This window comes from Oryx dammah, unplaced genomic scaffold (assembly GCF_014754425.2).
Source record: "Oryx dammah isolate SB20612 unplaced genomic scaffold, SCBI_Odam_1.1 HiC_scaffold_3, whole genome shotgun sequence".
NCBI lineage: Eukaryota > Metazoa > Chordata > Mammalia > Artiodactyla > Bovidae > Oryx > Oryx dammah.
The window spans coordinates 80,852,998-80,866,332 of NW_024070187.1; positions in this window are offsets into that span (position 1 = coordinate 80,852,998).

Below are 13,335 nucleotides of genomic sequence, written 5' to 3' on the forward strand. Positions count from 1 at the left end.
AAATAAACCATTAAACCAGGAAAATCTTTTAAAAAAGTAAAAAGAAGAGTAAGGCAAACCAAGTTTTCAGTTGTACATGTTATCTTTAAGTCATATAAATGTCCCCATAGGAAAAGATATCAAAGTTAGTTCCATCTAACTTTATAAACTACTAGTCTAGGGATTATGAATGGTTTCAGTGTGTCTGCCCTCTGATGCCCTCTTGCAACACCTACTATCTTACTTGGGTTTCTCTTACCTTGGGCGTGGGGTATCTCTTCATGGCTGCTCCAGCAAAGTACGGCCACTGCTCCTTACCTTGGACAAGGGGTATCTCTTTATTGCCGCAGTTCCTGACATTCAACGTGGGATAGCTCCTCTAGGCCCTCCTGAGCCTGCTCAGCCACTGCTCCTTGGGTTGCTCCTCCTGGCCGCCAGCCCTGGCCTCAAGCATGGGTGGCTCCTCCCAGCTGCTGCCCCTGGACTCGGGCTCAGGGTGACTCCTCAGGGTCACTGCCCCTGGCCTCAGGCATGAGGTGGCTTCTCCCAGCCGCCATTGACCTCGTACGTGGGGTGTCTCCTCCCAGTCGCCACTGGCCTCGGACGCAGGGTAGCTCCTCTCAACTGCCGCCTCTGACCTCGGACGCAGGCTGGCTCCTGCTGGCTGTACCTGTGCCTTCGTAACCTGGCACTCTGGGCCACTGTCCCTGACTTCGGAGGCGGGGTAGCTCTCGGCCCCGCTTAGTGCGCCGGCCCACTGCTGCCGCCTGCTCTTAGTACGTGGGCCCATCGCTGCTGCCTGCGCTTAGTGCGTAAGATGGTAGGAGTTGCAAGAGGGCATCAGAGGGCAGACACATTGAAATCATACTCACAGAAAACTAGTCAATCTAATCACACTAGGACCACAGCCTTGTCTAACTCAATGAAATCAAGCCATGCCTGTGGGGCAACCTAAGACAGGTGGGTCATGGTGGAGAGATCTGACAGTACGTGGTCCATTGGAGAAGGGAATGGCAAGCCACTTCAGTATTCTTGCCTTGAGAACCCCATGAACAGTATGAAAAAGCAAAATGATAGGATACCAAAAGAGGAACTCCCCAGGTCATTAGGTGCCCAATATGCTACTGGAGATCAGTGGAGAAATAACTCCAGAAAGAATGAAAGGATGGAGCCAAAGCAAAAACAATACCCAGTTGTGCATGTGACTGGTGATAGAAGCAAGATCCGATGCTGTAAAGAGCAATATTGCATAGGAACCTGGAATGTCAGGTCCATGAATCAAGGCAAATTGGAAGTGGTCAAACAGGAAATGGCAAGAGTGAACATCGACATTCTAGGAATCAGTGACTAAAATGGACTGGAATGGGTGAATTTAACTTGGATGACCATTATATCTACTACTGTGGGCAGGAATCCCTCAGAAGAAATGGAGTAGCCATCATGGTCAACAAAAGAATCCAAAATGCAGTACTTGGATGCAATCTCAAAAATGACAGAATGATCTCTGTTCATCTCCAAAGCAAACCATTCAATATCACAGTTATCCAAGTCTATGCCCCAACCAGTAACACTGAAGAAGCTGAAGTTGAATGGTTTTATGAAGACCTACAAGACCTTTTAGAACTAACACCCAAAAAAGATGTCCTTTTCATGATAGGGGACTGGAATGCAAAAGTAGGAAGTCAAGAAACACCTGGAGTAACAGGCAAATTTGACCTTGGAATGTGGAATGAAGCAGGGCAAACACTAATAGAGTTTTGCCAAGAAAATGCACTGGTCATAGCAAACACCCTCTTCCAACAACACAAGAGAAGACTCTACACATGGACATCACCAGATGGTCAACACTGAAATCAGATTGATTATATTCTATGCAGCCAAAGATGGGGAAGCTCTATACAGTCAACAAAAACAAGACCAGGAACTGTCTGTGGCTCAGATCATGAACTCCTTATTACCAAATTCAGACTCAAATTGAAGAAAGCAGGGAAAACCGCTAGACTACTCAGGTATGACCTCAATCAAATCCTTTATGATTATACAGTGGAAATGAGAAATAGATTTAAGGGCCTAGATGTGATAGATAGAGTGCCTGATGAACTATGGAATGAGGTTCGTGACATTGTACAGGAGACAGGGATCAAGACCATCCTCATGGAAAAGAAATGCAAAAAAACAAAATGGCTGTCTGGGGAGGCCTTACTAATAGCTGTGAAAAGAAGAGAAGCGAAAAGCAAAGGAGAAAGGGAAAGATATAAGCATCTGAATGCAGAGTTCCAAAGAATAGCAAGAAGAGATAAGAAAGCCTTCTTAGGCGATCAATGCAAAGAAATAGAAGAAAAGAACAGAATGGGAAAGACTAGAGATCTCTTTAATAAAATGAGAGATACCAAGGGAACATTTCATGCAAAGATGGGCTCGATAAAGGACAGAAATGGTATGGACCTAACAGAAGCAGAAGATATTAAGAAGAGGTGGCAAGAATACACAGAAGAGCTGTACAAAAAAGATCACGACACAGATAATCATGATGATGTGATCACTAATCCAGAGCCAGACATCTTGGAATGTGAAGTCAAGTGGGCCTAAGAAAGCATCACTACAAACAAAGCTAGTGGAGGTGATGGAATTCCAGTTGAGCTATTTCAAATCCTGAAAGATGATGCTGTCAAAGTGCTGCACTCAATATGCCAGCTAATTTGGAAAACTCAGCAGTGGCCACAGGAATGGAAAAGGTCAGTTTCATTCCAATTCCAAAGAAAGGCAATGCCAAAGAATGCTCAAACTACCACACAATTGCACTCATCTCACATGCTAGTAAAGTAATGCTCAAATTCTCCAAGCCAGGCTTTAGCAATACGTAAACTGTGAACTCCCTGACGTTCAAGCTGGTTTTAGAAAAGGCAGAGGAACCAGAGATCAAATTGACAACATCCGCTGGATCATGGAAAAAGCAAGAGAATTACAGAAAAACATCTATTTCTGCTTTATTGACTATGCCAAAGCCTTGCACTGTGTGGATCACAATAAACTGTGGACAGTTCTAAAAGAGATGGGAATACCAGACCACCTAACCTGCCTCTTGAGAAATCTGTATGCAGGTCAGGAAGCAACAGTTAGAACTGGACATGGAACAACAGACTGGTTCCAAATAGGAAAAGGAGTACATCAAGGCTGTTATTGTCACCCTGCTTATTTAACTTCTATGCAGAGTACATCATGAGAAACGCTGGACTGGAAGAAACACAAGCTGGAATCAAGATTGCCGGGAGAAATATCAATAACCTCAAATATGCAGATTACACCACCCTTATGGCAGAAAGTGAAGAAGAGCTAAAAAGCCTCTTGATGAAAGTGAAAGAGGAGAGCAAAAAACTTGGCTTAAAGTTCAACATTCAGAAAACAAAGATCAATGCATCCGGTCCCATCACTTCATGGGAAATAGATTGGGAAAGAGTGGAAACAGTGTCAGATTTTATTTTGGGGGGTTCCAAAATCACTGCAGATGGTGACTGCAGCCATGAAATTAAAAGACACTTACTCCTTGGAAGAAAAGTTATGACCAACCTACATAGCATATTTAAAAGCAGAGACATTACTTTGCCGACTAATGTCCATCTAGTCAAGGCTATGGTTTTTCCTGTGGTCATGTATGGATGTGAGAGTTGGACTGTGAAGAAGGCTGAGCGCTGAAGAATTGATGCTTTTGGACTGCGGTGTTGGAGAAGACTCTTGAGAGTCCCTTGGACTTCAAGGAGATCCAACCAGTCCATTCTGAAGGAGATCAACCCTGGGATTTCTTTGGAAGGAATGATGCTAAAGCTGAAACTCCAGTACTTTGGCCACCTCATGTGAAGAGTTGACTCATTGGAAAAGCCTCTCATGCTGGGAGGGACTGGGGGCAGGAGAAGAAGGGGGCGACTGAGGATGAGATGGCTGGATGGCATCATGGACTTGATGGAGGTGAGTCTGAGTGAACTCTGGGAGATGGTGATGGACAGGGAGGCCTAGCATGCTGCAATTCATGGGGTCGCAAAGAGTTGGACATGACTGAGCGACTGAACTGAACTGAACTGAACTGAGGGATTATGAATAAAATATTATTGGTTGCATGTCCATTGACAGTTATTAAAATTAAGTACTAAATTTTTGATAGCTTCACATATTTAGTTTATATTATGTTTGTAGCATCACATTCTCACCTTAACCTGATGTCACTAACTGATAACCACGATGGTGTGATCACTCACCTAGAACCAGATTGCAAAGTCAAGTCGGCCTCAGGAGGCATCACTGTGAACAAAGCTAGTGGAGGTGATGGAATTCCAGTTGAGTTATTTCAAATCCTAAAAGATGATGCTATGAAGGTTTTGCACTCAATATGCCAGCAAATTTGGAATACTCGGCAGTGGCCACAGGACTGGAAAAGGTCCATTTTCATTCCAATCCCAAAGAAAGGCAATGCCAAAGATGCTCAAACTACCACACAATTGCACTCATCTCACAAGCTAGCAAAGTAATGCTCAGTATTCTCCAATCCAGGCTTGGAGAACCAAGCCAGGTTCACATAACCATGAACTTTCAGATGTTCAAGCTGGTTTTAGAAAAGGCAGAGGAACTAGAGATCAAATTGCCAACAACTGTCAGATCATCAAAAAAGCAAGAGAATTCCAGAAAAACATCTACTTCTGCTTTAATTACTACACCAAAGCCTTTGACTGTGTGGATCACAACAAGCTGGAAAATTCTTCAAGAGTTGGGAATACCAGACAACCTGAACTGCCTCTTGAGATGTCTGTCTGCAGGTCAAGGAATAACAGTTAGAAATGGACATGGAATGACAGACTGGTTCCAAATTGGGAAAGGAGTATGTCAAGGCTGAATATTGTTACCCTGCTCATTTAATGTATATGCAGAGAACATCATGTGAAATGCCAAGCTGAATGAAGCTGGAATCATGATTGCCAGGAGAAATATCAATAACCTCAGATATGCAGATTACACCACCTTTATGGCAGAAAGTGAAGAAGAACTAAAGAGCCTCTTGATGAAAATGAAAGAGGAGAGTGAAAAAGTTGGCTTAAAACTCAACATTCAGAAAAAGTAAGATCATGGCATCCAGTCCCATCACTTCATGGCAAATAGATCTGGAAATGAAACAGTGAGAGACTTTGGGCTACAAAATCACTGCAGATGGTGACTGCAGCCATGAACTTAAAAGATGCCTGCTCCTTGGAAGAAAATCTATGACCAACCTAAACAGCATATTAATAAGCATAAACATTTTGCTGACAAAGTCCGTCTAGTCAAAGCTATGTTTTTTCCAGCTGTCATGTATGGATGTGAGTTGGACTATATAGAAAGCTGAGCACCAAAGAATTGATGCTTTTGAACTGTGGTGTTGGAGAAGACTCTTGAGAGTCCCTTTGACTGGTTTGAGGAGATCAAACCTGTCAATCCTGAAAGAAATCAGTCCTAAATATTCACTGGAAGGACTGATGCTGAAGTGAAACTCCAATACTTTGGCCACCTGATGTGAAGAGCTGACTCATTGGAAAAGACACTGATTCTGGGAAAGACTGAAGTCAGGAGGAGAAGGGGACAACAGAGGATCAGATGGTTGATTGGCATCACTACGTCAATGGACATGTTTTTGGGTAAACTCTGGGAGTTGGTGATGGACAGAGAGGCCTGGTGTGCTGCAGCCCATGGGGTCTCAAAGAGTCAGACATGACTGAACAACTGAACTGAACTGAAAGTGAAGAACTTTTAAATAATTCAATACTATTAGAAATGTGATTACAATCACTCTTCAATTGGAAGTTTATAATACAAAGGATCAGACTTTAGATTCCTAAATTACCTTTTCCCCATGAAGAGACATAGGTATTACAGGCCACTAAGATTCAACTATAATCTCCTTTAATGCATTATGAGTAGAAATATTGTTCTTTTTGAAAATTTAAAAAGAAAGTACATTTATCCAAAAAGGTAATAATAATTTCCATCCAAGCATTTTTCAGGACAGCAATGATTATTTTTCAAAGTGAATTTTACTCTTTTACCCCATTGTTAAGGCCGTGACCATTGACAAGGATTATGAGCCTTCAAATCTCTAGATGTTTACATAAGCAATGTTTTCTTTTGGGAAATGCTTCCTTTTTCTTCTCATAGATTTGCCCTAGTCAGATCTACCTTTGAAAACACTACTCTGGAACATATTTCCTGATATCATTTTCCTAGGTTTGAATTTCCTCATATCAATTCAGTTCACTCACTCAGTCGTGTCCAACATTTTGTGACCCCATGGATTGCAGCATGCCAAGCCTCCCTCTCATCACCAACTCCTGGAGCTGGAAACAGTGACAGACTTTATGTTCTTCATATACTAGCCTATTATACCTCTACCTCTCAGATCAAATATTTATTAAAAGATGTTGAGGCTTTATGCATACTTGTCTTTATTTTCCCCCAAATAGATAACCATTAAGTCAATATCTTGTCTGGTTTATTCTTCATTCCTTCCTTGGTGCATTGTATGCCATTCCTGAAATACACATAGTGCCAGCTACATGTGAATAACTGCTGGATAAAAAAATTTGTTAACACAGGAATATTATATGGCCTGCTTCTGAGAAATAGTGACATAAGAAAGCAACATAAGTAAAAGACAGACAGTTCAGTTCAGTTCAGTTGCTCAGATGTGTCTGACTCTGCAAACCCATGAACTGAAGCATGCCAGGCCTCCCTGTCCATCATCAACCTCTGGATTTACCAAAACTCATGTCCATTAGATCAGTGATGCAATCTAACCATCTCATCCTCTGCGGTCCCCTTCTCCTCCTATCTTCAATCTTTCCCAACATCAGGGTCTTTTCAAATGAGTCAGCTATTTGCATCAGGTGGCCAAAATATTGAAGTTTCAGCTTCAACATCAGTCTTTCCAATGAAAACCCAGGACTAATTTCCTTTAAGATGGACTGACTGGATCTCCTTACAGTCCACGGGACTCTCAAGAGTCTTCTACAACACCACAGTTCAAAAGCATCAATTCTTCTGTGCTCAGCTTTCTTTATAGTCCAACCTTCCCATCCATACATGACTACTGGAAAAACCATAGCCTTGACTAGATGGACTTTTGTTGACAAAGTAAAGTCTTGGCTCTTTAATATGCTATCTAGTTTGGTCATAACTTTCCTTCCAAAGAGTAAGCATCTTTTAATTTCATGGCTGCAATCACCATCTGCAGTGATTTTGGAGCCCAGAAAAATAAAGTCAGCCACTATTTCCACTGTTTCCCATCTACTTGCCATGAAGTGATGGGGCCAGATGCCATGATCTTAGTTTTCTGAATGTTGAACTTTAAGCCAACATTTTCCACTCTCCTCTTTCACTTTTATCAAGAGGTTCTTTAGTTCTTCTTTACTTTTTGCCTTAAGGTGGTGTAATCTGCATGTCTGAGGTTATTCATATTTCTCCTGGCAATCTTGATTCCAGCTTGTGCTTCCTCCAGCCCAGTGTTTCTCATGATGTACTCTGCATATAAGTTAAATAAGTGGGGTGACAATACACAGCCTTGACATACTCCTTTTCCTATTTAGAACCAGTCTGTTGTTCCATGTCCAGTTCTAACTGTTGCTTCCTGACCTGCATACAGGTTTCTCAACAAGTAGATCAGGTGGTCTGGATTCCCATCTCTTTCAGAATTGTCCACAGTTTATTGTGATCCACACAGCCAAAGGCTTTGGCATAGTCAATAAAGCAGAAATAGATGTTTTTCTGGAACTCTCTTGCTTTTTCCATGATCCAGTGGATGTTGGTACTTTGAACTCTCGTTCCTCTGCCTTTTGTAAAACCAGCTTGAACATCTTTCCAGATGTTCACAGTTCATGTGTTGCTGAAGCCTGGCTTAGAGAATTTTGAGCATTGCTTTTCTAGCATGTGAGATGAGTGCAATTGTGCAGTAGTTTGAGCATTCTTTGGTATTGCCTTTCTTTGAGATTAGAATGAGAGCTGACTTTTTCCAGTCCTGTGGCCACTGCTGAGTTTTCCAAATTGCTGACAGACTGAGTGCTGCACTTTCACAGCATCATCTTTCAGGATTTGAAATAGCTCAACTGGAATTCCATCCCACTAGCTTTGTTTGTAGTGATACTTCCTAAGGCCCATGTGACTTCACATTCCAGAATGTCTGGCTCTAGGTGAGAGACCACCCCATCGTGATTATCTGGGTCCTGAAGATCTTTTTTGTACAGTTTTTCTGTGTATTCTTGCCACCTCTTCTTAATATCTTCTGCTTCTGTTAGGTCCATACTATTTCTGTCCTTTATTGAGCCCATCTTTGCATGAAATGTTCCCTTGGTATCTCTAATTTTCTTGAAGAGAATTCTAGTCTTTCCCAATCTATGGTTTTCCTCTATTTCTTTTCATTGATTACTAAGGAAGGCTTTCTTATTTATCCTTGATATTCTTTGGAACTCTGCATTCAAAAGAGTATATCTTTCCTTTTTTCCTTTGCTTTTCACTTCTCTTCTTTTCACAGCTATTTGTAAGGCCTTCTCAGACAGCCATTTTTGCTTTTTTGCATTTCTTTTCCATGGGGATGATCTTTATCCCTGTCTCCTTACAATGTCACAAACCTCCATCCATAGTTCATCAGGCACTCTGTCTATAAGATCTAGTCCCTTATATCTATTTCTCACTTCCACTGTATAATCATAAGGAATTTTATTTAGGTCATACCTGAATGGTCTAGTGGTTTTCCCCACTTTCTTCAATTTAAGTCTGAATTTGGCAATAAGGAGTTCATGATCTGAGCCACAGTCAGCTCCCCGTCTTCTTTTGCTGACTGTATAGAGCTTCTCCATCTTTGGCTCCAAATGATATAATCAATCTGATTTTGGTGTTGACCATCTGGTGATGTCCATGTGTAGAGTCTTCTCTTGTGTTGGTGGAAGAGGGTGTTTGCTATGACCAGTGCTTTCTCTTGGGAAAATTCTGTTAGCCTTTGCCCTGCTTCATTCTGTACTCTAAAGCCACATTTGCCTGTTACTCCAGGTATTTCTTGACTTTCTACTTTTGCATTTCATTCCCCTATAAATAAAAGGACATCTTTTTTGGTGTTAGTTCTAAAAGGTCTTATAAGTCTTCATAGAACCTTTTAACTTCAACCTCTTCAGGGTTACTGATTGGGTCATAGACTTGGATTACTGTGATATTGAATGGTTTGCTTTGGAAATGAACAAAGATCATTCTGTCATTTTTGAGATTGCATCCAAGTACTGCATTTTGGACTCTTTTGTTGACTATCATCACTACTCCATTTCTTCTAAAGGATTCCTGCCTGCAGTAGTAGATATAATGGTCATCTGAGTTAAATTCACCCATTCCAGTCCATTTTAGTTCGCTGATTCCTAGAATGTCGACATTCACTCTTGCCATTTCCTGTTTGACCTTCCAATTTACCTTGATTCATGTACCTAACATTCCAGGTTCCTATGCAATATTGCTTTTTATAGCATTAGACCTTGCTTCTATCACCAGTCACTTCCACAACTGGGTGTTGTTTTTGCTTTGGCTCCACCCCTTTATTCCTTCTGGAGTTATTTCTCCACTGATATCCAGTAGCATATTGGGCACCTACCAACATGGGGAGTTCATCTCAGTGTCTTATCTTTTTGCCTTTCATATTGTTCATGGGGTTCTCGAGGCAAGAATACTGAATTGGTTTGCCATTCCCTTCTCCTGTGTACCACATACTGTCAGACCTCTCCACCGTGACCCGTGTGTCTTGGGTGGCCCCACATGACATGGCTTGGTTTCACTGAGTTAGACAAACCTTGGTCCCTGTGATCAGATTGGCTCTTTGTCTGTGATTGTGGCTTCAGTCTGTCTGCACTCTGAAGCCCCCTCTCAGCACCTACCATCTTACTTGGATTTCTCTTACCTTGGACATGGGGTATCTCCTCATGGCTGCTCCAGTAAAGTGCAGTTGGACAGACAGTTTACCAACTAAGAAGAAAGAGATCAAGACCCAAAACCAGGTATACTTATCTAAGTGATAAGGCTGTCTTGGGGAAGAACACAGCCTTTTCTCTTATTCAGCACTAAGATTGCTATATTCATAGGCAAGAGTGATTCTAACTTCTGTCTGGGGCAGTGGATTCTATGTTTATTTTCTTTTAAAATATTTGACTTTTGAAACCATTATTGTAAACTTTTGTAAGTTCATATACCCAACGGAGTGGCTGAACTGAAATTCATATATAGTTGGGAAATTATGAACAAGTTTTAAGATTGCTTAAAGCCTGGGATACACAAAGCCACAAAAAGCCTCAAATGACAATGATCTTAGCATAAATATGTAACATTTTGAAATTTTAAATCAAAAAGTTCCTTAATGGTATTATATATACCTAATATTTGTTTAGTGTTTTTTTCAAAGGTGCTAGCCTAATTTATGTCTGAGTGAACTCTGGGAGTTGGTGATGGACAGGGAGGCCTGGCGTGCTGCAATTCATGGGGTTGCAAAGAGTCGGACATGACTGAGTGACTGAACTGAACTGAACTGAACCTAATTTAACATTTTAAAGGAGAAATGTATAGACAAATCAAAAGTAAAAAAAAAAAGTTATAAAAATTTAGACAAGATTGCTAACTTGAATGCATTCTTAAGGATAACTATATTCTTAAAAGTTTAGAGCATGAAGAGGAACTAAACAGCATCTTGATGAAGGTGGAAGAGGAGAGTGAACAAGCTGAGTTACAACTCAACTTTCAAAATCAAAGATCATGGCTTCCAGCACTATCACTTAATGGTGACTAGATGGGGAAAATATGGAAACAGTGTCAGATTTCATTTTCTTAGGCTCCACAATCAAGGAGGATGGTGATTGCAGCCACAAAATTAAGACAGTGTATAAAAAGCCTACTCCTTGGTAGAATACCTATGAGAAACATAGACAGTACATTAAAAAGCAGAGACATTACCAACAAAGGTTCTTATAGTTAAAGCTTTGGTTTTTCCATTAGTCATGTAGGGATGTGAGAGTTGGAACATAAAGAAGCCTGTGTGCCGAAGAATTGATGCTTTCAAACTCCGTCGCTGGAGAAGGCTCTTGAGAGTCCCTTGGACAGCAAGGAGATCAAACCAGTCAATCCTAAATGTATCAACTCTGGTCATTCATTGGAAGGACTGGTGCTGAAACTGTAGCTGCAATATTTTGGCCACCTGATGGAAAGAGCTGACTCATTGGAAAAGTCCCTGATGCTGGGAAAGATTGAGGGCTATAGAAGAAGGCAGTGACAGAGGAAGAGATGGTCGGAAGGCATCACTGACTCAGTGGACATGAATTTGAACAAACTCCAGGAGACAGTGAAGGACGGGGATTCCTAGTGTCCTGCAGTTCATGGAATTGCACAGTTGGACTCGACTTAGTGACTGAACAACAGCAAAAAAGTTTCTTCTTAGTGCTTAAATTTTGAGATTTTTTAATGATCATAGCCCCTATTATTCTACTTCCATTCAATATAATCATGCATTATGTTAGGTCTTACATCTTTTATACTATTAGAAGTGATGACAGTAACAGGGAATGAGTCAGAGATTCAGATTTAGGAAAACCACAGCTGTTCTGAATTATATAATAGGGTTTCCAGAATGATTTTATTTTTAAATTGATTTCTTTTTATTATTCAGCTGGTTACTGAGTTGAAAACTTTTGGAAAAGAAAATGAAATATATCTGACCTTAGGGAACACTGAATTGAATTCTGTTTAAAAATAAAATTAGTTTAACAGAATGATTAAGTTGATATTGAGTCAAAAGGAGCTGTTAGGTAATAGAGAACATAAAGGAGTAGGATATATATTTCCTGGAGATATATATATATATATATATATAAATTTATTTTGATGTTGTTAACAGTAATAGAGGTCTGTATTTTAGTGACCCTTGTAATAAAATCAAGATGTTTAGAGAATAATATAATGGAATATTTTTTTCTTATTTAAATTGAAAAATATTATTAAGGAATTGCTAAATAGGGAAAGATGATCAATTTTTTGTTTTTCACAGAATTTCCATAATCAGGCAATGGTATAGGTGAAAATACCCTAGTAAGAATCAGATTAATCCGTGTCATTGGATACTCACTTTTGATAAAATAGAATCTGTATTGGGAAGAGGGAGGAGCTGATGTATAATGAAGTGGATGCTGAGCCTTCCTCCCACCAACTGCAGAATCTAGTGGATCCAGCTGGTATCCCCTCTGAAGACTGACAAAGAAAGATATGTTTGGTGGAAGAAAAATTCCCATATTGTCTTTTGGGGCTTCCAGCTTAAATAATTAGGAATATGCAGCAGCTACTGCCCGGTCCTTAGTCAGAATTTAATATTTAATGACTGTTCTTGTAGAAACCTGAACATCTTAAAATCAAAATGCAAGGCAAATAAAAAAGTTGGGTTTTAATATACTGTGAGACAGCACATGAAAAACCAAACATTTCCAATAACCTCTCAATTCTTCATCCCCAATATTGTCAGACCTGCACAATGATATTTTTATTCCTTTGCTTTTGCATGTTTAAAGATTTCTGAAACTTTACTGTGGTCTCTAAAAGCTGAGCTGCCACAAGCAGCAAAGGACACATTCATACTCTTTCTTCCTCTCCATCCGAACATTTCTGCGTATCAGGCTGCCTTACAACTTATACAAGGTTTACCAAGTCACACCCCTTGCCACTTTATTTCAGTGTTGTGCTTTGCTTCCTGGGTTTTAATAGGAAACTGGTTAGTGCTTTGTCATGCCGTGGATCAATACCCTAATTAGAATTTGAGACTACAATACCTTTTGTTTTTACTTCCTATTTTAAACAAACACTCATTACAAAATGTTACCTGGTTGATTCTTATCTCAGCTAGTTAAGAAAATTCAAGGTAGCTGCTTTGTCCCAGAAAAAAGTTCTTACTCAGGATTTCAGAGTCCTGAATCACTGAAGAATTTGTTGCTTCAGTTCAGTTCAGTTCATTTCAGTTGCTCAGTCGTGTCCGACTCTTTGTGACCCCATGAATCGCAGCATGCCAGACCTCCCTGTCCATCACCATCTCCCAGAGTTCACTCAGACTCACGTCCATAGAGTCCATGATGCCATCCAGCCATCTCATCCTCGGTCATCCCCTTCTTCTCCTGCCCCCAGACCCTCCCAGCATCAGAGTCTTTTCCAATGAGTCAGCTCTTTGCATGAGGTGGCCAAAGTACTGAAGCTTCAGCTTTAGCATCATTCCTTCCAAAGAAATCCCAGGGTTGATCTCCTTCAGAATGGACTGGTTGGATCTCCTTGCAGTCCAAGGGGCTC